The 24765-nt window shown below is 49.5% G+C and overlaps 1 protein-coding gene and 1 non-coding gene across 12 annotated transcripts in view; one reads left to right on the forward strand and one right to left on the reverse strand.

Moving 5' to 3' along the window:
* Positions 1–569: 569 nt before the first annotated feature.
* TRNAA-AGC (transfer RNA alanine (anticodon AGC)) lies at positions 570–642 on the reverse strand. Its single transcript has one exon. It is a non-coding gene; the product is annotated as a tRNA-Ala (tRNA).
* A 526-nt stretch (positions 643–1168) lies between these two features.
* The window catches only part of PPP6R3 (protein phosphatase 6 regulatory subunit 3), a 102208-nt gene continuing 78611 nt past the window's right edge, over positions 1169–24765 (forward strand). For 9 of the 11 annotated variants that reach the window (XM_020967934.2, XM_020967933.2, XM_020967936.2 and 6 more), the window contains exons 1-2: positions 1169–1277; positions 12633–12762. The gene's annotated coding sequence lies outside the window, so the exon portion shown is untranslated. The remainder of the gene's footprint in view (positions 1278–12632; positions 12763–24765) is intronic. The other 2 variants (XM_020967939.2, XM_020967935.2) reach the window with 2 other exon arrangements.

The raw sequence follows: 24765 nt of genomic DNA on the forward strand, positions 1-24765 counted from the left end.
TCCTCCCAGACCCCCATTCTAGGGAGGGGTCCCTCCACTCTCCTTTCCCCATTAGAGTGTAAGCCCTTCAAGGGCAGGCCGTTGTATTTGGGCGTGGCACACAGTAAGGCGTTTCTTCCAGGTTTGTTGACTGACTGACTGACCACAAAACACGTGGCCGGTACCAGTCCCAATTTGATGCCAGTTGTTGGTCAATTAATCCATCGGCTTCCCTCTCCTCCTGCCCCCCATGCCTCTCCCACTTCGCAGCTTGTCCCTGGGGCTCACAGAGCCTAGGGGCACATTCGAACTCTGCTCCTCCGGCCCTGCCCCTCCCCCCACCCCAACAGCGCCCCGCGCCTGCGTACTGAGTTATCCCACCCGGGTAAGCCTCGGGCTGTGCTCCTGACCCCTCTGGACCTCTGTTTCTGCTTGGGTAAAGTGGGTCTGCCCTTCACAGAGCACCACTGGGGCCCAGAAGCTCGGTAAAAGGGGAAATGGGGAGCAACGTGGGCACGCCAACCCACCGCCTCAGACCTCAGTTTCCCTGCTGTAAAGGCAGGGGAGGATGAGGCAGCTAAAAGCAAAGCTGGAGAATGCGGGCATCGATCCCGCTACCTCTCGCATGCTAAGCGAGCGCTCTACCATTTGAGCTAATTCCCCACGTCGGTAAATAGCTTTGCGCGATTACACACATTAGGATCACGTCATCGCGGTGGGAGCCCGCCCCCCCCCCCCGCGTGGTTTTCCGAGGCCCGCCCGCCTCCGCCCCCATCACCAGGCCCCCATTGGCTGCCCTGGGCACCCCACTTGGCTGCCGGGATTGGCCAGGCTCGATTTAGTTTTAAAAAGCAGCGTCCAAACGATTGGGTACTTTTCCCGTCTGTCAAGTTGGGGCTTCGCTGTTGCTAAGGCGGAAGGGGAACTTGAGAGTCTTCTTCCTACTTCTCATTCGCTGCTTCCCGACCCCAGCGGCCGGAGCTTCCGGATCCGTCAAGTCCCTAGGAAAAGAATGCGCTCCGAGCGCTTGATTGACGGACTCTCTTGCCCAATGGTCGCGAGGTCTCTGGAACCTCCGGAAGACCCAATAGGAACTAGGAGTGGGAGATTCCTTCCAATGCGCGCGAGGCTGGGGGCGGCCCCGGAGCGGCGATTGGGCCAAAGCCCCCCGGGGGCGGGCGGAAGGCAAGTGGGGGGAGCTGCAGGACTGCTGGCTGGGGACTCCGCCATTTTGGGCGCTTCGCGGATGGTGTCGGGGAGCGCGCTTCGCGCCTGAGCGCAGCCAGCGGCGGGGCCGGGTGAGCGGGCGGGCGGGCGGGCCGGGGCGCGCGCGGCGGGGCCAGGCCGGGTCAGGGCGGGGGCGGGAGGGCGCGGGACCCGCCGCCGCCGGGGCCGCCCCGTCAGTCAGGCCGGGCGGGCGACAGCCCCGGAGGCCGGGCCGGGCCGGGCCGGGCCCGGAGCGGGGAGCGGGAGGAGCGGGAGGCCGGGCCGGACGGTGCCGCCGTCATCGCGGCGGAGCCGGGGGCCCTCGGGCTGGTCAGTCTCGGTGATATCTCACGGCCGGGGCTCCGCACGGCGGGGCCTGGGCTGGTCCGGCGCGTCCTCCTCGGACCCGGACCGGGGTGGGGGGGGCAAGTCCCCCTTGGCTGCGGCCCCGCCCCCGCCCCCCGCCCCCGTGTGGACGCTTCCTCCCGGGGCTGGGTCGGGGGGGCGGGGCCACTTCCCACTGCCCCGTGCTTACAGAGGGGGAAACTGAGGCTGAGAGGCACGCTGGGAGGCGGGAGTGGAACTCGGGTCTCCCCGCGCCCCGCTGAGGTGGTCAAAGGGATCCCTCGACCCACGGCGGGCCAGAGAGTGGACAGGGACCTCCCGGGGGAGGAGCGCAGGCCGCCCTCCGCCCCTGTGCCTGGGGGGGGGTCTGTCCGCACGGCCCCCTCCCCGGGTAGGCCCTGGGGGTGTCACTGGGAAATGTTTAAGCGAACTAAGGAAAGGCCCGCTTGTGGCTCTCCAGCGTCAGTCTGGCTGGCCGGCCGGCCGGCGGTCAGCGCTCAGCACCGGACCGTGTCTGCGGGAGCTCCTGTGGCCCGGCTGCTCTCCGAGGTCAGAGGGGCCATTTCTGGGGTGCTCGGTGCCTGCACCTCTCAGCTGCCCTGCTCACTGCCCGAGTGGACAGAGTTCGGGAAGGGTGACTGCTAGCGCCCGCCAGGTGCTGGGCTGGGGGCCTCCCCCGGTGGCTGCCTGCGTCTGCGGTATGGGTGTGTGTGGACGGCGCCTTCAGGGTGGGAGGCCCCCTTGGCCAGGCAGCACCTTGAGGCTTCTTGCACCTTCCGCGTAGAAAAGCGGGAAGCTAGACTCTGCCCCGCGGCCTTGGCTGTAAGCGGTGACCCGCTCTCCTTGTCCTTCCCAAGCGTCGCCTCTGTTTCTGTCCCCTGACGTCTGGGGGGACGTTAGAGGGCCCGGCACTCAGGGTGGCCTTAATGGGCAAGAAGACTGGAGTTGAGTCAGCCTTGTGATGCCAGGCCTCTGTTTTATGACTTAGCCCTCTGGGGTCGTAAAGGAAGGGCTTGGATGGAGCCCACAGAGCACGGATTGGGTGTTGGGCCTGAGTAACAGGGAAGGGATCGAGCTTTACACACTCCCTGCCCGGTGCCTGGCACTGGGCTGAGCCGTTTTCATTCTTCCCAGCAGCCCTTTCAGAGAAGTCATGCCTGTCCCATGGCCTCCGTTGAAAGGGAGCCCCACTGTTCTCTGAGCGGGCATCTCCTCCTCTGTTGTGTCCCCAGAAAGGGGCCAGGAAGGGAGAACCTGTCCCGGAGGAAGCCCCTCTGCTGTGATAGTTAGGAAATTTCTTCCCCCTCTTGGCTGAGGGGGGGTCCAGAGAGCTTGGTTCGCTTGGCCGCTCGCCTCCCTGCATTGATGGAGCTGGCTCCCAGGGGCTGTGCTGCTCTTCCCGCGTCGAAGAGTAGCCGAGATGAGGCATCGGGCCGTGTTGTTTCTAAGCCCTGCGTGCGGCTGTAGCTCAGGAGACTTGGGAAGGCGTACAGAGGCATCTCCCAAGCCGGTTTGCTTCAATTCCCGGTGTTCTGGAAGGTGCAGAAAGGCAGGTTTTGACTCTGTGTACTTCAGCAGACACTTCACTTAAGCACCGGTGTGGGGACAAGCGAAGATGGGATGACATTCTCTGTTGTCAGGAAGCTGTGGATGTGTGTAGAGGGAGGGAGTGATGTGGGGAAACTTGCCAGGAATGAGAAGTGGGTGCTTCGGTGGGCAGAGAAGAGACGGGATGGTCACTTGAAAAGGATGAAGAGACAAGCCATGTCTGGATTCAGTCTACAGACAGGAAGTGCTCGTGGTGGAGGAGATGGAAATTTAAGCATGAATCTGCCCTGTCAGTCCATGTACCAGGGTGGGGAAAGACACAAGATGTACGCAGATAAATGTAATACGAGGTGGTGATAATGAGTGACTAACATTTATAGAGCTCTCTAAGGTGCACGGACTGTGTATCACACAGATCTCATTTTGTCTTCCCAACCACCCTGGGAGGCAGGACTTACTTTTAATCCCCATTTTACACATGAGGAAACTGAGTGAGACTGGTTGATGTTAAGTGACTTGCCCAGGGTCCCTGGTAAGTGTGTGCGACTGGATTTGAACTTAGGCCTTCCCGACTCTTGTGTCCGGCACTCTCCCCTGTGCCGACTGGCTGCCTAGAGTGCAGGCATTTCATCCCATCTCTGGGTGAGGATGCCCTGGGGGCAAAGGAGAGGTGCAGGTACGGTGCTTCAGGGAGATTGAGGAGGGAGGACTGCTTTCAGTCGGAAGGGATTAAGGAGGCTTCCTGGAGGAGGAGGTGCCCAACCCGAGGATTCTGAAAGGAGTCGATAATGAGGGACCGAGGCACTCCAGGCCCGAGGAGCAGCCAGCAAGCATTTGTTGAGCACCTACTGTGTGCAGGCCCTCCTCACCTCACCCCTGGATGGTGGCGGTGGCTGCTGGGGGGGGCGTGTCTGCCTCAAGTCTCTCCCCACTCCAGTCCATTTGCCATTAGCCCCTGAAGTGATCTCGTCAGCCTCCTGCTCGGGGAACTTCATTGGCTCCCTCTGACCTCCAGGATCAGACAGTGAATCCTTTGCTTGGCATTCAGAGTGTTTCCTCACCTGGCCCCCTCCCACCTTTACTCCCTGGCAAGTATTCTTGATCCAGTGACCCTGGGCCGGCCTCCTGGTTGTTCCACGTACAAGACCCTCCATCGTCCAGCTCCAGACACTTTCCTGGCTCTTTGGAAGGCCTTTCCTCCTCCTCTCTGCTTACTGACCTCCCTGGCTTCCTTTAAGGCCCAAGTAAAATCCCACCTCCTGCAGGAAGGCTTCCTACCCCCTTTTTGTTTTGGCTGTAGTTTTATGTATTTATTTGCTTCTTGTCTCCCCCATTAAGTGGTGAGCCTCTTAAGGACAAGATCTTTTGCCTCTTTTGTATTCCCAATGCCTGGCACCTAGTAAGCGCTTTGCAAATGTTTATTAATTGATTCACCTAGTGTATGCCAGACCCTGCTAAGCACTGGGCATACAAAAAAAATAGAAGGCCCCGTTTGTTCCAAAGGAGCTCACAGGATCCATCCGGGGTAATTTAGAGTTAATGGGCATGGGAAGGTGCTAGGAGTGAGTGGCATGTCACTGGGGAAGCAGCTAGTGGTCACCTTGGCCTACAGTGGGCAGTGACATGGAGCAGAGCTGGAGGAGCAGGAGCAGGTTGGCTCCAGATAGTGGAGGGGCTCGAAGGCCACGCCATAGGAGTGTGTATTTTATCGGAGAGGCCATGGGAAGGCAGGCTTGAGAAAGGTTTGGGAAGGGGGAGGAGCATGGAGTCAATCTCCCCAGATGCTGTGATTTTTTTTTTCTTTTTCATTTTCTTCTATGCTTGTTTGGTATAGACTTGTTTTTGGCTGCTTTTCTGTTGGTCATGGACCTGAGATTTTATATATTTCCCTTTTCAGCCCATTCACAGCTGGTATTTGGCTTTTTCTTTGCCACCAGAGTGCTGAGATGCTGCTGTTCTTAATGAAGTGTCTTCTCGGGTTTGGACGGGATGATGTGGGTGGTGCTGCTGTTTGCTGGTTCACACAGCACTGGGATTTATGGGGAATTTGCTGGAGTTGACCTGTGATGCTTGGGCAGCTGAGTTGCCTTGTTGTTTATGGAGGGTGGTGAGGAGGTTGATGAAAAGTAAGTGGAGTTAAGAAACCCAATTCCAGCTGCCTCGCCTGTCTTTCTGAATGTTGATTTCCTGTCCCTGATTAGATTTTTTCTTCCTTTTTCTTTTTTTTTTTGGCTTAGGCAATGGGGTTAAGTGACTTGCCCAAGGTCACACAGCTAGTTATGTCTTCTGTGTCTGAGGCCAGATTTGAACTCAGGTCCTGCTGCGTTCAGGGCCAGTGCTGTATCCACTGCACCACCTAGCTGCCCCAGGGGCTCGGCTCTTGATCTAGCTGAAGTTTAGTACGCAGTGGGGAAGGTTCCCCAGCGTCTTCGTTCCAAGATCAGTTCTTTTTGCTCCAGTCGTGTCTAGCCATCAAGCATATGCTTACCCACTTAGTGATTTATTTAAATCACTTTTGACTATATCAAATGGTCCTTGAACATTAAATCTGATCTATTAATATTGTAAAAAAAATTGTTAGTAGGAATCTGAAAGTTCTGGCCTCGCTAGTTCTATGTCTGTAAAAATTCTTAAGTATTTAAAAAGTCATAGGTGTGGCTTACAGAATGGTCTAGGACTTAATTTTGTTCTTTTATTCAGGTCTTAACACATGCTCAACCTTACTGCTGTCATTAGTTGTGATATGTAGGGAGAAGTTGAGGAAATAGTTGGTTGTCACAAACTTTTTGGGGACATACTGTATCTGAAGTTGTAAACTCTTAGAGCAGGCCTTAGTCCCTCAATTGCAGCAAAGCCCTGACTTGTTTGGGCACAGGGCACCCCAGAGAAATCCATGAGGACATCTAGCTGTTGTTTATTTGCTGGCCACTAAGGTCTTTGGATTACAACCACTTGTACTTTGAAAGTACCCGGTAAGACTTGTATTTTCCTCTAAATAGCTGATGGTTCGTTTCCAATACTGCAGGGAGCCCAGGGTACCTTTTCTGTTTCTTTGTGATGCCTTGTACTTGAAGGTTGGATCTGGGAACTCCTTGTAGGATTTTGGAATTTGGGGGGACCTTAGAGAGATCACCAGCCTTGGAAGCTGAGCCCTAGATAAGGGTCCGAAGCAGGGGCTGCTGAGCCCAAGGCCATGATGCTGCACTCAGCCCCTGGTCCGTTTTGCCACACTTCCTCCAATCGTGAAACCTGGACCAAACTCAATAGTAAAATGACTCGACGAAGGTGACTCTGCAGCTTTTTTGTTTCTGCCCCCCCTTGCATGCTGGGAATGGACCAAATTGCTACCTTTTCAGAAGGATGTGGAGCCCAGAGTGAGCTGGACATTTCTGTCCCTCACCTACCTGGTCACACCTTCTGGGAAAAAGTAGCAGTTCTTAAGATTTAGAGAGCTTTTCTCTGCACTTCTCCTGGGCTAGAATAAACGAGAAAATAGAATTAAAATCTCATCACCTTAATAGCTAGCTAGTAACGTAAAAGCTTTTCACAACGATTATCTTGTTTGATCCTCACAACAATCTTGTGAGACAGTTGCTATTATTTCCATTTTAAAGATGAGAAAACAGCCAGACAGGTGAAATGACTTGCCCGGGGTCACGCTAGTAAGCGGCTGAGACAGGATTTGAACTCTGATCTTCTGGGCCTTGCTCTATCTAATGCATGGCTCCACCTGAGTTCATCTCTAAGATCCAGACTCTGGGAAGTGATGATGATAGGCGGACTGAAGTGAAACTTTGTATTCAGGAAGACAAGAGCTAGTGTAAAACTTGAGACTGTGGAGAGTAAACCAACATGAGAGTGGTTTTTAAGCCGCTTTATTAAAGCTTTCTTTTGTATAGAAATCAATGTGCTTAATACAAGTTAGACAGTGTGGTGTAGACAGGTAGGCCTGGATTTGAGTCCTGCCTCTTACTGGCTCTGGGAGGTTGGGCAAGACACTAAAATGGGGTTGTGAACCGAAAGGAGGAAAATGATGTCATTTTTATTCCAACAGAATTGGTTCCCATTGTAATTCTGTGCATTTTATTTATACCTTTAAGAAATACTGACTTCATTAGACACCGAAAGGGGTTGTTGTCAGAATGGTGCCAAGCTGTACTGGTAGCAGGACTTTCCTGACCTGGGAATTTCTCTGTCATTGAGATCAAAGGTTCGGTGCTAGTCCAGGTCGAGGGCACAGTGGGTAGCCTGCTAGGCCTGGAGTCAGTAAGACCTGAGTTCACGTTGAACCTGCCTGCCTCAGTTTCCTCAGCTGTAAAATGGGGATAATAATTGCACCTATCTCCCAAGGTTGTCATGAGGATCACATGAGCTAACGTGAGTAAAGCCCTTAGCTCAGCACCTGGCTCCTCCCCTTCCCCATCCCTGTCCTTTCTCTGAAGGCAGGCCCCTTTCCTGACATATTAGCATCTATTTCTTTCCATGTTTACGAGGGGGGATTTGATTTTCACTCTTTCCTTTGAACAAAGTGCTGATGAGTGTGTCCAGGCCTCTGATCTCCTGAAAGGGCCTTCACTTGACCCTGCCATCCCCTCAGGCCACAGTTTTGTTCCCTCTCATCCTCATTTTATGGGTCTTTATTTCCTCCTTACTCATCTCTCCACCCCTTGTGTCTCGTGACCCCTCTCAGGTTGTGGGTCTGTGGTCCTCATTGACCTGTGCAGCCCTGCCATCAGCCATCCCCTCCTGGGTGTTAGGGTGATACTCTGTTCTCTCTGCAGAGTCCCTGGTGGTCTCCTCATCCTAGTTGTCTTGGACGCTCCTTCTCCCTGCCTGCCTGCTCCTGCTCATTCTCCTTTGCTGGATCTTCCTCCAAGCCATGCCCGCCAGACTCCCCATCTTCTCTTTTTCCTCTGTATTATCTTGGTTGGTGATCTCCCCTTCAGCTCTCTCTTCTGCCCCAGTGATTCCCAGAGCTCACCCCTCTCCTGAACGCCCCTGCACTACCAGCTGCCTTTTGGGCATCTTCTACCAGATGTTGGGGAGGCATCTCAACCTCAGCAGGTCCAAAACCACTCATTGTCCTTCCCTCGAACCCATGAACCCATCCATCTTCCTAACTCGACTCTCCCCTAGCGCTTAGCTTCTTTCTTACAGGCCCTCCACTCACTTCCACCTTCATCGCGGCGGCGCCCCCCCCCCCCCGGTCTCTGCACTCATCCACCCCTACCTGGGTGAGGCACTCAGCACTTTGTACTCCCTGCTCAAAATGGAGTCCTTACACACCTGCAGGGAGCCAAGAAGTCATACTGTTTTCACAGTAACATGAAGACGTTTATACAGCTCACAACAGAGCGCTCTGGGAGTCTTCCATCATTTTTAAGAGGGTAAAGGGTCCCAAGACCAGAGAGTTGTGCTGCTGCCTTCGGTCGGTCTCCCTGCCCGCCTCACATTTTTCCCTCCTTTACTCAATTCTCCATTCTGTTGCCAGAGGGATTTCTCACAAAACCCTGTAAACCTCAGTGGCTCCCTATTCCTTGACCTATAAAAGCTTTCACAGCCTGGGACTCTCCTGCTTTTCCAGTCTTTGGACACTTGACCTCCCTCCTTGTCCTCTGGTCTTGGAGCATTGTCCAGCCCATCTTTCCTGTTCCCCCCTGTGTCTCTGCCTTGCACAGGGGGTCCTCCAGGTCAGTTTGTTCTCCCTTCTCAGGTAAGCCTAGCTTTCTTGGTTTCCTCCAAACGAAATTGATAACAAGCAGAAGTAAAGTAACTGAATTAAAATACAAGGAAAGACTGTTGCCAACCCAATCCAAGAGACAGTTTTAAAGGCCTCCCCTCTTGCCTCATACTGGAGGCCTTTCCCTGTCCTTGCCGTATGCCTTCCATTGTGTGTATCTTCTGTGTGCATGGTTATTTTCATGTTGTCTCCCTTCTTAGAATGTAATCTCCTTGAGGGCATAGACCATGTTTTTGTATCTCTAGCTCTTGGACTTAACACAGAATGTGGCACATATTAGCCCTTTTTAAACCAGTGTTTGTTGACAGACAGAAGATCTCATGATGTCTGACACTGGCATCCTCCCTCCTGGATGCTTTTCTCTCCTCCCTGGCTTTTCAGAACCAACCTGACATTTCCTTCTCAGTCTTTTGCTGCCTCATTGAATGTGCCTTCTCCTCTTCCTCCCTCGCCCTGTCCTCTTAGTGACCTCACGAGCTACCTTGGGTTTGGTTTTCTCTGCAGATGACTCCCAGATGTACACCCTGATCTGTCTCTCGCATGAACTGTCTGCTAGACTTCAGTGCTCAGATGTCCTGGAGGCATCTTCTTTGAAGGGTCATCCCATCCCTCCTCCAAACCTGTCCCCTTCCCACCACTCCAGGTCCAAGGCCTCCGCCATCATCTACAGCCATGCTTTCCCCCCCAAGCAATCACTTGCTGAGTCTTGTCAATTTGATGTCCAAAACACTCTTCACCTGCTGGACTTGGGGCTTCCAGTCTCTCCAGTCACCTTCCAGCTGCCAGAACGAGGTTCAGGTTGACCACAAAACATTCCTGCTCAAGAAACCTCAGTGACTCCTTTGGAACTCAAGGATGTGCAGGACACTCCTCACGTGACCTTTAAAGTGCTGTATACACTGCCTCTTCTCTAGCAGCCAGGCTGCTGTGAACTTGGCACCCTTTCTCTGGTACCTTTGTACCCAGGACGGTCCCCAGGCCTAAACCAAGCTGTCCCTTTCACCTCCACCTCATAAAAACTCTCCTCTCCTAGAGAACAGGGCTCATCTGCTGCCTCTGGTGGGAAACTTTCTGATGATCAATTCTCTTGTTTATATTCTCCCACTCCTCGAATGGGGGGGGGAGAAAGAGGGAGGGAGAGAGAGAGAGAGAGAGAGAGAGAGAGAGAGAGGGGGGGGGGGGGAGGAGAGAGAGGGAGAGAGAGAGAAAGGGGAGAGAGAGAGAGAGACAGAGAGGGAGAGAGAGAGAGAGAGGAGGAGAGAGAGGGAGAGAGAGAGAAAGGGGGAGAGAGGGAGAGAGAGAGAAAGGGGGAGAGAGAGGGAGAGAGAGAGAAAGAGAGAAAGGGGGGAAGAGAGAGAAAGGGGGAGAGAGAGAGAGGGGAGAGAGAGAGAGAGAGAGAAAGGGGGAGAGAGAGAGAGAGAGAGACAGAGAGAGAGACAGAGACAGAGAGAGAGAGAGGGAGAGAGAGAGAGAGTGTGTGTATGTGTGTGTTTAGAAGTTGCTATCTTGGCTCCACACCAGAAGTGCCTCGAAGGCAGGGCCTAGTTTTTCCCTCTATCTTTGTGTCTCCTGTGCTTAGCACTTGTACAAAGGAGACAGTTTAAAAATGCCTCTTGGATTGGCCTGGAAGCTTGTCTTTTTGGTAATGCTTGTGTTCTCAGTTTTGCTTGAATTAATGAGATTTGATTCTACTTAAGTTGGTCAGCTAGCGGAATTTAGGAAGTGCCTACTGTGTGCCAGGCACTGTGCTGAGCTCTGGGGATACAAAGAGAAAAGGCAGTCCTGCCCTCGAGGAGCTCACAGCTCACTGTCTGATGGGGGAGATGACGTGCACACAAGATACTGTTGTTCGCTTGTTTTTTCAGACATGTCTAACTGACTCTTCGTGACCCTGATTCCAGGTTTATCCACTTTGCCACTGGCTACTGAAGGAAAAAAGAGGGTCCCGTGGCCCCTTCCCCCTTCCTGGCATGCAGCTGATCCAGAGCTTTTCCATTTGTCCCAGCAGTGTCAGGGGTGAGAGGTGGTGTGGTGTCACGCAGGAAGTCCTATAGTCTTGAGTGGTGGAAGCCTGGCCTCAATTCTTTGTCCTGCTCTGACCCTTACTACAACCCTGGTCAAGTCACTTAATCTATTTTGGCCTCAGTTTCTTCACCTATAAAATGGAGGCTTTTTGTTGTTCAGTCGTGTCCAACTACTCATGACCCCATTTGGCGTTTTCTTAGCACTGGTTTGCCATTGCCTTCTCCAGCTCATTTGACAGATGAGGAGCTGAGGCAAACAGGATGAAGTGACTTGCCCAGGGTCACACAGCTAGTGAGTGTCTGAGGCTAGATTTGAACTCAGGTCTTCCTGACTGCAGGCACTGTGGCACCACCTGGCTGCCCCAAACCAAGATATAGAGAGGATACTCTGGGCTGGTCTCAGAGAGAAGGAGGCCCAGGAAAATAGGACTTTAGCTGAGGAGACTTGGAGGAAGCCAGGAGGAAGAGTGTTGGCGGCGTGAGGGTGGGGGAGTAACCGGAAGATGGGAGGGATAGTCAGAAGACCAGGGGGAGATATGGGGGGAGTGGGGAAGGTGGAAAGGAAGGAAGGGACAGATTATGAAAGCCACACAGGATTTGTACTCGATCCTGGAGGTCATGGGGAGGCACGAGAGTTTATTAAATTTAGAGGGTGGGGGTAGGTGGCACAGTGGAGAGAGAGCACTGGACCTAGATCCCATCTCAGACACTTGATAGCTGTGTGACCCTTGGCAAGGCCCTCAACTCCTGGTTTGCCTCTATTTCTGCATCTGTAAAATGAGGATGATGATAATAATAGCACTTTCCTCCGAGGATTGTTGTGAGAATCAAATGAGAAAGGCACATAGTAGGTTCTGTATAATTGTTAGCTGTAGTTATTATTGTTAGGCAGACCCTCCCCCCCAGCAGCTACTGCAGTAGTCCAGGCCTGGGGTGATGGGGGTCTGCGTCGGGGTGGGGTGGTGTCAGAGAAGGGGGCGTGTTGGAGAGATGGTGCAGAGGTGACCTTGACAAGCCTTGGCAACAGCTTGGACGTGGTGGGGTGGGGTGAGAGATGGTGAGGGATTCAGGATGACTTCTAGGTAGGGAGTCTGAGGGTCTGGGAGCAAGGTGATGCTCCTGACAGTCATAGGGAAGGTGGAGGGGAGGGACCGGGGGGTGGGGGGGTGGTTGAGTATAAGATGTCTACTAGACATCCAGCGTGAGATGCCTAAAAGGCAGGGGGCGGTCAGCAGCGAGGTTGGGGGCAGGAAGGACAGATGGGAGAATCCTCTGCATCGAGGTGGCCATTAAATCCACAGGAGCTGATGAGGTGGCCAGGTGAAGTGACCTAGATGGAGGAGAGCAGAGGGCCTGGAGGGACAGCTACTGCTAGCAGTCAGCAAGACTCGGGTTCAAATTCTGCCTCCGGGATTTACTAGGAACAGATCTCTTAGTCTGGGCACTTTGCCTCTGTCACAGGCCCAAAGGAGAGAATCGATGTGAAGTGCTTTGCAGGATTTAAAGTAGCAGCTGGGGCGTGGGGATAGTGTTCTGGAGCCTCTGATGTCCAAAACACTCTTCACCTGCTGGACTTGGGGCTTCCAGTCTCTCCAGTCACCTTCCAGCTGCCAGAACTACCCAAGTAGTGGCCTTATGAATTAGTGTAGGAGCCACGGAGTGTCCCCCGAAAGGTATCGACTTAGGAGCCCCTTGAGGCACCTAAGATGAAAGATGACTGAGGGATGCCTTTTGTGTGTGTGTCTCCTTCGTTTCTGAATATCTCCCTGCTTCCTTCCCTCCCTCCCCAGCAAGCCGTGCTTTTGAACAAGCTTAACGAGGAGAAAAGGAGCTCTTCTGCCTCGAGTCCCGCCTTGGTCGCCTCCGCCAGTGCATGCTTGATTCCGCACCCCTAGTTCCCTGCTTCTGCAATGAAGGAAGGTAGGTGCAGCTCCTCACTTCCCCCTCTCCGGAGAAATGTGGGCCTGTCTTGCGCATGGATCAGCTCTTCTGCAGAAGTGAATATTCCATAGATCTGAAGTTTACTTTTCTCCAGTGGATTTCAATAAGCATCTTTTTAACTACCTGTTTTATGCAAGGCACTATGCTTCATGGTTTTAGATTGTGCTATACCATTTAAAAATGTTAATGATTTTAAAGCACATGTTTATCAAATAGAAACTTCCTGGCTTCTCAGGTTGTAGCATTTCCATATTTCAAAAGATCTGTGATCCCTAGCTCCAGATGCCACCGTCATCCTCCCATATTAGAACACAGACATGTTAGTAGATGGTTACGTGAGTTTTCATGAGAAATGAGCGACCCGGTGACCGGCCGGGTGGTGCTGCCCCTTTGGGCTGGGCCTGCGATCACTGTGGCCAAGCCCATCCCTGACGGGCCCTTTCCGGTTTGTCAGGGCCTGCCAGAGCATGTGCTCTTCAGGGAGGTGCTGGGGTCACCTCCCTGCCAGGAGAAGGCAGCTGCATAGGCTTGGAGGAGAGATGCCCGTGGAAACACTTTGACCCCATCTCATGTTGCAGGGGCATCATTCTGAGTCTTGGTGATCACCCCGGCTGAAAGGAGAGATGCCCTGGGCTAGGGGCATGGGGTGGCCTGTGGCTCCCCTATGCTTGTCCCTGAAGGAAGCAGCCCCAAACGCTCAGGCTTTTTATGTTGTTGGTTTCTTTCTTCTTGCTGTCAGACTCATTGCCACAGGGCTCTTCTCATTCCTTTCTGATTTATAGTTTCTAATCTGCTTTTGAAACTAGATAATCAAACTTGTTAAAATTCTGTGTAAATAAGTAAGTAGACTTACTTATAAAAGTTCTGCCTTTCAGAAAAATTATACATTTTATTTTTATATGACCACATCTATCCCTTCTCCCCCTTGTAACAAAGAATGTTTTAAAAAGGGTGGAAAACCTCAGTGTGCACTGAACTAGGATAGTGTGTGCAGCATTCTGCACCTGCAGGCCTTCCTCTTTGCTCCCAACTCTTCTTGCTCATTGTAATTATATAACATTGAGGTTTGGGGGGGGGTCTTCCCCTCTTTCTTTGATCTTTTTGGGTTGTAAGCCTGGTCATGGTGCCTCTGGGTAAAAGACATAGGGTCAGTAGCTGGGGGGGAGCTGTTCCAGATTGCTTTCCAGAGTGGCTGGACCTGTTCTGACCTCTTGTCACTATGTCCTTGTGTCTGTTTTCTCCAGGCCCCACCAGCGTTTGCCATTTTCCTTTGTCAGTTTGGTCAGTCTGATGGATGTGAAGTTGTTTTAGTTTGCGTCTCTGTGATCATTAGTGATTGGTAACTTTTTTTTTACATGGCTATAAATAACTTGGATTCTTTCCTTGAGATGTGACTTTTCATATCCTTTGGACATTAATCAGTTAGAGAATCAGATCCATATATGTAAATGTGACCTTTGCCAGAGAAATTTGCTGTAAAGATTTTTCCCCGCTTAACTGTTTCCCTTCTGTGTAAACACTTCTAAATTGTATGTAATAAAAGGTATCTCCTTTTTTCTTCCGTGATCCTCTCAAGTGTTTGCTTGGTCAGGCCCCCTCCCCTCATCCATAGATCTGAAAGGTAGTTTCTTCCTTGGCCCTCTCATTTGTTTATGATGGGACTGTGTCCATCGAGCTCATGGATTCATTTGGAATATAGAGGGACGTGGTGTCTCCAGCTCCTTTCGGTCAGACGTTGCCCAGCCCAGCCCAGCTGTTTGCCTCAAACGGTGAAGTCCTTCACAAGAAGCTGGAATCTTTGATTACAGCTCTATAGGAGAGGCCCCCTTCCTTCCTTCCTACTTGTTCATTATTTTCTTTGAGTGTCTTGAACTTTCGTTCCTTCAGATTTCTTTTTTCTCATTCTGTAACATATTCTTTCAGTGGTGTGGTATGACACTGAATATGTAACTTAAATAGTATTGTTATTTTTGTTATATTGGCTTGGCTGATCCATGAGGAGTTACCCTTTCTCCTGTCATTTAGGTCCTTATTTCCATAAACAGTGTTTTGAAATTGTATTTCTGTAGTTCTTATATGTCTTGTCAGGGGGACTTCCAAGTGTCTTATACATCCCGTGGTTGCTTTAAGTGGAATTTCCCTTTTTATTTTTTCCTCCTACATTTTGTTGGCAGCAACAGGAATGTTGATTTTTTTGAAAAAAATAATATTTTTTTCCCAATTACATGTTAAAGCAATTTTTAACCTTTTTTTTTTTTTTTAAGTTTTGAGTTCCAAATTCTGTCCTTCTCTCTCTTCTCCCCCCTTTGGGGCAATAAACAGTGTGATATAAGTTATATATGTGCAATCATGTAAAAAATCTCCATGTTAGTCATTTTGTATTAAAAAAAAGAATGAAAGAAAGTAAAAAATAGCTTGCTTCAGTCTGTGTTCAAACAATATCACTTCTTTCTGTGGAGGTGGATAGTATGCATTGGTCCTTTGGGATTGTCTTAGATCAGTGTATTGCTGAGAAAAGATAAGTCATTCCCAGTTCTTCATAATACGATATTGCTGTTACTGTGTACAACATCCTCCTGGTTCCGGTCACTTCACTGTGCATCAGTTCATGTAGGTCTTTACAGGTTTTTCTGAAATCATCCTGCTTGTCATTTCTTGTATCACAGTAGTAGTATTCCATCAGAATCATACACCACAGCTTGTCCAGCCATTCCCCAGTTGTTGAGCATTCCTTCCAAGAAATGCTGATTTTTAACACAGGTTTATTTTATATCCAGCAAGTTGGCTGAAGTTACTTTTTCAATTAATTTTTAGTCAAATATAGGGCTCTTTAAGTACACCATCATATTTTCTGCAAAGAGTGATCATTCAGCTCTGGGTCTTAGGATTCGGTAATCTATATTTTTGTTGCTGCTGTGGCTTTCTCATTGACTTTAATTATTTTCCCTCTCCTGGTAAGGTAGTTTTTGCTTTTTTGGAGTAACAAATAGAATTAGTGGGACAGGGGAGCCACAGGGTCTTTAAAAGTTGAAAGATCCCTGCTCTACTGGAGTTGTGCTCCAGACTTGTCTTAAGCGCCTGAAGGATGAGTTCTATTCCACAAAAATTTCTAGGAGCAAAGCAGTTGGATTTGGGGATTGGTGCTTGCAGTGGAGTACACTCCTAGGGCCAGACTGAAAGAATAAGGCCTGCCTGGCTGCTCTTTACCTTGCTGTAGACTTCTTCCGAAAGTCATTAGGATGGTTCTCTTAGCTCAAGACCCTCCTGATGTCTCTTGAATTGTCGTGGGTCCAGCGTATTGTTTGGGTCTTCATCATAACTGCTGGATGGCCTAATGTCTCGTCCAGGCAGTGAGTGGTAAGAAGGGCAGGCCTCCTCCCTGTCCTGATATCTTAGATATCTTAGGTGTACCATACAGACTTTGCCTTCTCACTGAGTGGCTAGGTTTGGTAGTTTACAGTGGTCCCTTGGAAGATTAAGCTTGGCTTTGATTACCAGACTACCTAGGAAGGATGTTGCCTCATTGTTCATAGCTTTTCATGGGTTTAAGTTGTTAAGATATTTTTGCTAATGTAAAAATGGTTTGAGCTGCTGTTTCTTTTTTTTTTTTAGTGTTTCCTTAAAAGATTAGCATCGAACTTAAGATACAACCAACTAAAATCTTAGTGTAACCATTCAAATCACTTTCCCGAAGTGTTTCAGCAATTTTTCAGTCAGCAGTTACTCAGCAGGATTCTTTGGCCTGCCTTTTCTCATTCACTTTTCCTCTTGGTTCTAGTTGGTGTTTGCTCCATTCTTTCTGGTTTTCCTTTTTTTCAGCTTTGCCTTATTTGGGAAGAATGTTCCAGATTTCTTTATATAGCTTATGTTTCTCAGCTGTTAACATTGTAGTATTCAACTATATTGTGTACCACCATTAAGTTAACTGTTCCCTAATTGCTGGACATTTAGATTTTCAGATTTTTACAGTTATGTAAAGCACAGCTCTGAAATGTTTGGATAGTTGGTGCTTTGGTTTTGATAATTGGGTATATTCCCAATGATGGAATCATTTGGTCAAAGAATATGATTACTTTTGTAACTTTTAATGTGTAAAAAGAGTATATATAATACATTTGCAGTTCCACCATCGATGTATAAGTGTGCCTGTTCTTCCATAACCTTGTTAGCATTGAGTTTCTTTTCTTTTAATTATTTCTGCCCATTTCGTGAGTATGAGCTATAGCAATCTCCGAAGTCATTTGCTTTTTGGAACTATTATTATCCTTTGAATTGGATGGAAACCTAAACATCTTTCAGAAAACAAAACCAAACCACATGAACTCGAAAGAACTTTGGAGTAGTTGTGGCAATATTGAATTCTCATACCAAGAGTTAACAGCAAAGAATTCCTGTGAAGAGGAATGCTTTCAAGACGATCTGGTCACATTATATGCACAGTTCAGTGGGGTTTTTTTGTTGTTACTTTACTAAAATTGTTCTTTGCAAACAACAAAATATAACTTAGTAAAGTGGTACTTTCTTGATGGAAAAACTTTAAAGATGGATAAATAGTGACTTGTTAGAAGCAGAAAACTTCTCTGAGCATCTACATGTTAAAGTTCTGGAATGAAACACCCCTTATAACAGGTATTTTGAAGATTGGGGTAGAGAGGCAGGGGATGGGGGTTAGAGGGCATTTTCATGGCAGGAGTGGTGCGTGGACAAGCAGAGAGAGTCATGGAGGTTGTGGGCAGATAACCTGGATGCGGTTGTGGAGACCAGAGGTGGAATTCTGGGTTGGGACAACCACTAGCAGCTCTGTTTTGACTGAGACAAAGCGCAAAATAGGGCTGGGAAGGTCGGCTGGGGCTGTGTTGTAGGGGACTTTCAATGCCAGGGGAAGCAGGCTTGATTTCCTCCTCAAAGGGGAATGGAGCCATTGAAGACTTAAGCAGGAGGGTGCCTTGGAAAGAGGGTTTGGGCAGTTTTTGGAAGATGGATTGGAAAGGGCGGAGAGTGGATCCAGTGACGCCATTAGGATGCTCTTTGAGACACACAAGAACTGAAGGGGATTGAGACTCGATGAATGGAGAAGAGGTGGTGTGCAGGGACGTGGCCGTTGATTGGAGAGAGGAAGCGTCAAAGAAGCAGTCTGAGGTTGTGAACCTGAGCGTCCACTGTGTTGGCGATACCCCGAACAGAAATGGGAAGGTGGGGTCCAGGATGTGTCGAGTTGGAGGTATCACATAACTGAGGAAAGATGGAGGCTGCGGGAGATCAGAAGGTGGGAGGGGTAATTAATGGGTTGGAGCAGCATCTAGCGTAGGCTAGAGCGCTGGGCCAAAGCGTAAGATGAAAATAGGTGTGATTTTGTAGCTGTGGGGGTGTGTGCCAGGCGGCTTTTCCCAAAGGTTCTTGTGTAAAGTGGAGGGAAGGCTGGACTGCAGGTCACCTGGAAAAGCCTGAGGGCGTCAGTGAACTGCAAGCGTGACGTGATTCAGCAGAACAGTATGCCGGCCGCAGAGTGTGCAGATTGCTAAAGCACAGTGTCTGGGCCTAGGGAAGTGTGGGGGAGGACACAGATTGAAAGTGAGAGGATAAACTCCAGGTGCCTGACCAGCAGACGGATGGAAATGTGGTCCTGGAGGGCAAGGGAGAGAAGACAGTTGGGAATCATTTGTGTGGCGATGACCGAGCCATGGAACCTGATGGACATCACTTTGAGGATGTAAGGAGTTGGAAAATGCTCATTCATAGGGGTAAGGTAAGGAATGTTGGGGTGAGGGCAGAGCCAAGGAGGTGGCTCTGACGGAGACAGATACAGGGCCCCTTAGCACTTAATGGTTATGGGTAACCTTTGTCCCTTCTCTCATCCCCATTTAGAATTTATTTTCAATATTCTTTTTATTTTTTTAATTCCAAATTCTCTTTCTCAAGTTCCTCCCCCACATGCAATATACATGTGAAGTCATATAAAATATATTTCCATATTGCAAAGAAAAGAAAAATAAAGAAAGTAAAAAAGTCTGCTTCCATGTGCACTCAGAGTCCATCGGTTCTCTCTGGAGGAGGAGAGTGGTTTTCGTCGTGGGTCCTTTGGAATGTCAGGGATTGTTGTCTTGATCAGAGTGGCTCAGTCTTTCACAGTGGATCATCCCACAGTACTGCTGCGTCTGTACGTTCTCCTGGTTCTGCTCACTTCACTTTGCATCAATCCATATGAGTCTTCCCCGGGTTATCTGAAACCATCCACCACAATCGTATATTACAGATCGTTCAGCTGTTCCCCAATTAATTGGCATCCCCTCAATTTCCAGTTTTTTGCCACCACAAAAAAGAGCTGCTATAAATATTTTTATGCGGCTGGGTCCTCTCCCTTTTCTTTGATCTCTGTGGGACACTGACCTAGTAGTGGTATTGCTGGGTCACAGGGTGTGCACAGTTTTATAGACTTCTGGCGTAGTACCACGTTGTTCTGCAGAGTGGTTACACCAGTTCATGACTCCCCCAGTAGTGCAGTGGGGTCCCTATTTTCCCACATCCTCTCCAGCATTTCTCCTTTTCCTTTTTTGTCATGTTAACCAGCAGTCAGTAACCTCTGTTTGGGTGGGTTAAAACAAATTTGGAAAACTCCAAACGAAATCCCCTTAAAAACTGCTTTCTCCGAGTCCGGCTTTTTTGATTCCTGTTCTTTTTTAGCTGCTAGAGTACTGCCTGTGGGAAGCCTCTCCCGCTCTCCCTTGTCTTGTGCTCCTCTTTTTACTGGGACTCTTTCATTTTGCTTTTTTATTTGGCTCCTTGTTGCCTTGCCTGGGGAACTGCACAGAATACTTGCTTGTAGTTTTTTAACAACCAGTCTTAAGGGTTTGGGATATGAGTGTGGAAGTTTGTAGAGCTTACTTTTTCTGGGAATTTGGCTATTTGGCTGTAAAGGAAAAAAAAACAACCACCTCAGATTAATCAGTAGAGGGCCAGACGAGGCTAAAGGTAGTGTTGGTAACTATAGAGAGAACTGAAGATGAGGATGAGAAGATTGATTCGAAAGGCAAGGAAGGGAGTGGGCTCCTGGGCATAAACAGAGGGGTAGACTTTGGAATTGGAGTGACCCCTCCTCAGTTTTACAGGTGAGGAATCTAAGGACTGGTGAGGTTTCAGTGATTTTCCCCAAGTCGCACTCTGTGTTGAAAAGCCCAGATTTAAACTCTGCTGCCTTTGATTTCAGAAGAGGACCAGGCCCATACCAACATGCACTTCCGTTTGGTTTCCCTGCTGGCGGTCCTGGCGTGACATCACTGGGTAACATCACACACTTCCGGTACGACTGTTTGGTGCCCATTCTCCCAGGCCAGTATTCTTTTCCCCAGCAGAGGCTGCCAGCCAGTTCGTAGGCGGAGGCCCTCGTGTGCGTCTGGGCAGGTCAGCTCCAGGGCCAAGCTGGAGGGAGCGGAAGGAGAGTCCGGGACTCCAGGGCAGGGAAGGCAGAGTTAGCATAGTGATGGGCGTGGTGAGACGCAGCAGTCTGGAGACGAAGAGACGCTTACTTCATGTTCTTTGCTGGTTAGTTTTTTTTTTAAACATTCCGTTTTTAAAAATATTGAGTTCCAAATTCTCTTCCTCCCTCTGTGCCCATTAGACGTGTCTCTTCATGTGTTAATGGAATATAAGCTCACATTTAGGTAGAACTAAGACAAAAAGCAAGACTTGGAGGACATCTTGAAAGAAGATTGCATTGGGGGTGTCTTGGGGAGCCGGGGGCTTTCATTTGACCTTGCTTACCTAGGGAGCAGAATTTATTTAAAAAACAAAGAAACAAACAGAGCGGTGTTGCGTCCTTGACTCTGCTGCTTGCTTTGTTTCTTGGGCTTAGTACAAAGCGACCCCAGCTTGAGGTTGGGGGTTCGAGGAAGGGCCTGTTCTTAAGGGAGGGGGAACAGAGTCCCCTTTCATGTGTTTTGTCAGACTTTGGGGTGGAGGGGCTGCCTCTCCAGATGCTCAGTCCAGAGGAGGCGCTTTAACAGGACTGGCATTCGTTCCTTCAGTCCAGCAGTGTTTATGAAGCCCTTGGCATTTCCCACAGTGTATTGGGAGATCCTTGAGAGTGGGGCCTGTGTTTTGCCTTTCTGCAGTGACTGGCACATAGTAGGTGCTTAATAAATGCTAGTTGACTGATTGTCCCTGCAGTCTGTGTCCCCTTTTCCTTCAGTAGTTTGTAAGCCTCTTGAGGCCAGGGTTCCTTTTTTTGCATTCTCAGCCCTTAGCATAGTGCCTGGCACATTATCAGCGGTGGTGGGGGTTGTTACTGTCTACAGACATGCTCAGGCCTGCCCAAGTGTTAAGAGGAGAAATGTCGTATTGAAAAGAATGATGAATTTGGAACGAGAATTTGGAGTGTGATTATGGTTCTGCCGCTTGAGTGATCTTGGGCAATTTGCTTTAACCTCTCGGGGACTCCGTTTCCTTATCTGTAAAATGAGTTTCAACTTGAATAATCTTTTTGGTCCCTTCCTACTCTAAACCTGGAGTATTTTCCTATGATCTTTAAAAAAGAGTTTTCCTAACCCTTCTGCCCTCTCTCTTTCATTGTTAATTGGCTTACTTCCTCACAATGCAGTTCACTCCTCAGTGTCCTCTAGGCATCTGTTTTTTGTCCCTCCAAGATGTGCAGTAACCCTTTCCTCTCCTTTACTGATGACAGTATGGTGGCATGGCCTTGGAGGCCCTGGGTTCCAGGCCCACACCTGACCTGTGTGATGCTGAGCAAGTCACTTACTAGGGCTCTAGGCCAGTAGAGTCGAAACTGAAGCCAGAAAGTAATCGGGCAATGTTTACCAAGGTAAATGAAGATACGATACAATGTTCTGTTCGTTTGTGGTTTTCCGAGTCAGTTTGTGACAGTGGGTATCAGTCTCTACTTAAGTTTGACCCCAGTGCTTGAGAAAGTGCCACCATCCGACTCTGGTAGACACTGTTTGTGGCTTATGGGTTTATTTTAAAATGTGTTCATACAATATCCAGCCAAGGCCAGCCACAAAAGGTGTTCCTGCATTGGGTATTGATCGTTAACCTGAAGACATGGGGTTAGCGTTTACTTTTGTGTCCCCTGTGCTGACTGAATTTACTCCCCTTGCCTCTCAGTGGCTAAATCTTCAGGCCTTTTCCAGACCCCCTCTTTTTGCTCCTTTCAGTAACATTTGTCATTGTAGAACTCCATTTTCTTGATAAATTTGCTTCCCTTGGCCTCTAGGACAGTGCTCACTGTCCTTGACTGGTTCTCTTACTTGTCTGTCTGTTCCTTTGCCTTGACCCCTTCTAAGTGTGAGTGTCCATCAGGGTTCTGTCCTTGGCTGTCTTCTCTGCAGATCACTTACTCCTAGGACTTCAGGGATCGTCTTGCACAGGCAAAGTGATTTTCAAGCCTTGTATATGCAGCTCTGGGCTCTTCCCTGAGCTCTCCCCTAGTATTTCCATTGTTTGGTGGACATCTCTACCAAAAAGCCCTACTGGCTTCTCAAACCTGGCGTGTCTAAAACGGAACTCATCAGCTTCTTATATCTGCCTCTTTTCCTGGTTTCCCTGCTTTCCTGGTGGGACCCTGTGGGAGCACAGTGCGAATCTACAGCATATTTGTGTTGATGCACTGAGAAATGCAGATTACATTGGCCCAGTCAGGCTGGGAGTGCTGCTCTCTTCGGCCCCGGCCCAGACTGCGTCAGGATTGGGGTGTGAGGGCCTTCCTGTGTCCAGTCCTGGGCTTTCTCTTTTAGGAGATACCCAGGAGAGTGTGATGAGGATGGGCAAGGGCTTGGATCTGCCATTAGGAGGAACTGGTGTTGAGCCTGAGGAAGTGAGGACTCCTTCCTAGGAGCCGTTGGGGGCTGAGGAGAGGAGCAGTGGGATCTGTCAGGTACTTCCGGATCATCAGTTTGGCAGCTCAGTTGAGGGGTTGGTGTGGAAAGAGACCAGGCTGAAAGACCCTTAGGAGGCTGTTGAATGAATGAACAAAGAAAAGCACGTTTATATTTAAGTGCTGACTAGGCGCAGAGCGTTGAGGCCTGGGGCACACGTAGGTGAGTGGGGGCGGTCACTACTCTGCAGGAACATTTGTCAGAGATTGTCTCCACAAGGGTCTCTCCTCCCTGTGATGGCTGCAGGGATAGCCTGCATGCAGTGTGAGTGCTGGGGGTGCAACCCCTCTTCAGAGCGCCTGCTTCCTTCGATGCTGGCTGTGGGAGCTGAGCCAGACTGCTCTTCCCAGGGCTCTTGGTTTGGGTTCTTGGACTGTCTCCATGTGGGCCAGAGGGGCTGTGCTGGTGGTCATAGGACTGCCCTAGTGCTGAGGACTAGGGGTACCGGGATCCTGAAATTCAAGGGCAGGCAGTGCAGATCCTGTCTTGAATGAATTTGACCCAAGCCTTCTTTCAGCCAGAGATAAGATTTATTATGACACTGATTGAGGTGAGCGAGATTCCTAGTGATTCTGCGCTATTGGCCAGATTTTAAGAATCTGAGCAATTTGATAGACAAGACTGAGCTTTTTATAGTCTGGCCAATAGTTTGGGGTGACTGGGAGGTGATGGAAGAGGACCTGGAAGGGCTGGGCCAGGTTTGAAGTAACAGTTGGAGAGTGGGGCAGGGTCAAAGCCACAATGCAGTTGAAAGGATTAGAGCCTCAGGTGAACACCAGGGACCCGACAAAGTCCAGGGCCTTTTAGGGGTCCGTCGTTAGTGCCCCATCAGTGGCACATGCTGCCTCCTGTCTCTTCTCTCTCCCTCATGGTGCCGGGCTACTGCAGTGAGGCTGGCTTACCTGTGCGCTATCGAATAGGGTATCAAATGGGATTCCTCCAGCAAGGGGCCTGAAGGCAAGTCATTAATTACTGTAACTTGGGCCTAAACAGAGCCCGAGCATTTTGAGTTGTTGGTGAGGCAGACGTTGCTTTCAGTGAAACATTAGGTGTCCAGAGCTCCAGGGGTCCTGCCTGGAAGTCCTGGTGCCTTTCTCTCTGTCTTCTGTCTTGGTTGTGAGGAGAAAGGGCTGGTGACGCCCACAGGGTTGTGCCCTTGTCATCATGATGTCCCACGTGCTGGCTACATTGATGCTTGGGGCCTCAAAGCCATGGCGGTTTATTCAGCTACACAGTTGGTTTGGGCAGCTAGGGAGCGCCACAGTGCACAGAGCCCAGGGCCTAGCGTCAGGAAGACTCCTTCCTGAGTGCAAATCTGGCCTCAGACACTTGCTAGCTGTGTGACCCTGGGCAAGTCCCTTTACTCTGTCTCAGTTTCCTCATCTGTAAAATGAGTTGGAGAAAGAAATGGCAAACTAGTCCAGGATCTTTGACAAGAACACCCCAAATGGAGTCAAGAGTTGGATAACACAGTTGGTTTGCCAACAGTCCACATTGCTGTTCTATAGCTTTAGGCTTGCTTTTACTGTGGACTTCCTTTGACAGCTGAGTGCTTGCTTAGTCTCCCAAAAAAGAGGATTATAGAAATTATCCATATACCCTTCCCGCCTGCACCCTCCCACCCCAGTCTTTCTCCTCAGTGCCCTTAGTATAATGTGGAACTTTAATTTCTAAGTCTCAGTTTGACTCCATATTATGATGAAGTAAGCTTTTTATGGGCATTGAAGAGACCCCAGGCAAGTCGCTGTCAAGGTCTGTTTCCTTATGTAAAATGAGGGTGTTGGTTTAGATTATTTCTGGGGTCCATTCCAGCACAAAAATGCTATCCTGGTTTTACTTGACTTTTCTCCAGGACCTTAACCTAGAATCGTCAGATTTTAATAGGTACACTATTGTACCACCCAGGTATTTTGCCATCTCTTGTGGTTATCTTGATCTGAAAGAGCTTATTTTGTAATTCCACATTTCCTTTGTGGTTTTAGGGAGCTATCAGCTGATCACTCTCCATCCTTTAGTGGGCAAAGTTGCAGCTTCCATTCCCCTCACACTGTAGTGCTTCAGAGTCATTGTTGGGCTAGGGTCAGATATTCTCTTC

Source organism: Phascolarctos cinereus, unplaced genomic scaffold, assembly GCF_003287225.1.
Source record: "Phascolarctos cinereus isolate Bilbo 61053 unplaced genomic scaffold, phaCin_HiC Scaffold_9;HRSCAF=440, whole genome shotgun sequence".
In the NCBI taxonomy this organism is placed as follows: Eukaryota; Metazoa; Chordata; class Mammalia; order Diprotodontia; family Phascolarctidae; genus Phascolarctos; species Phascolarctos cinereus.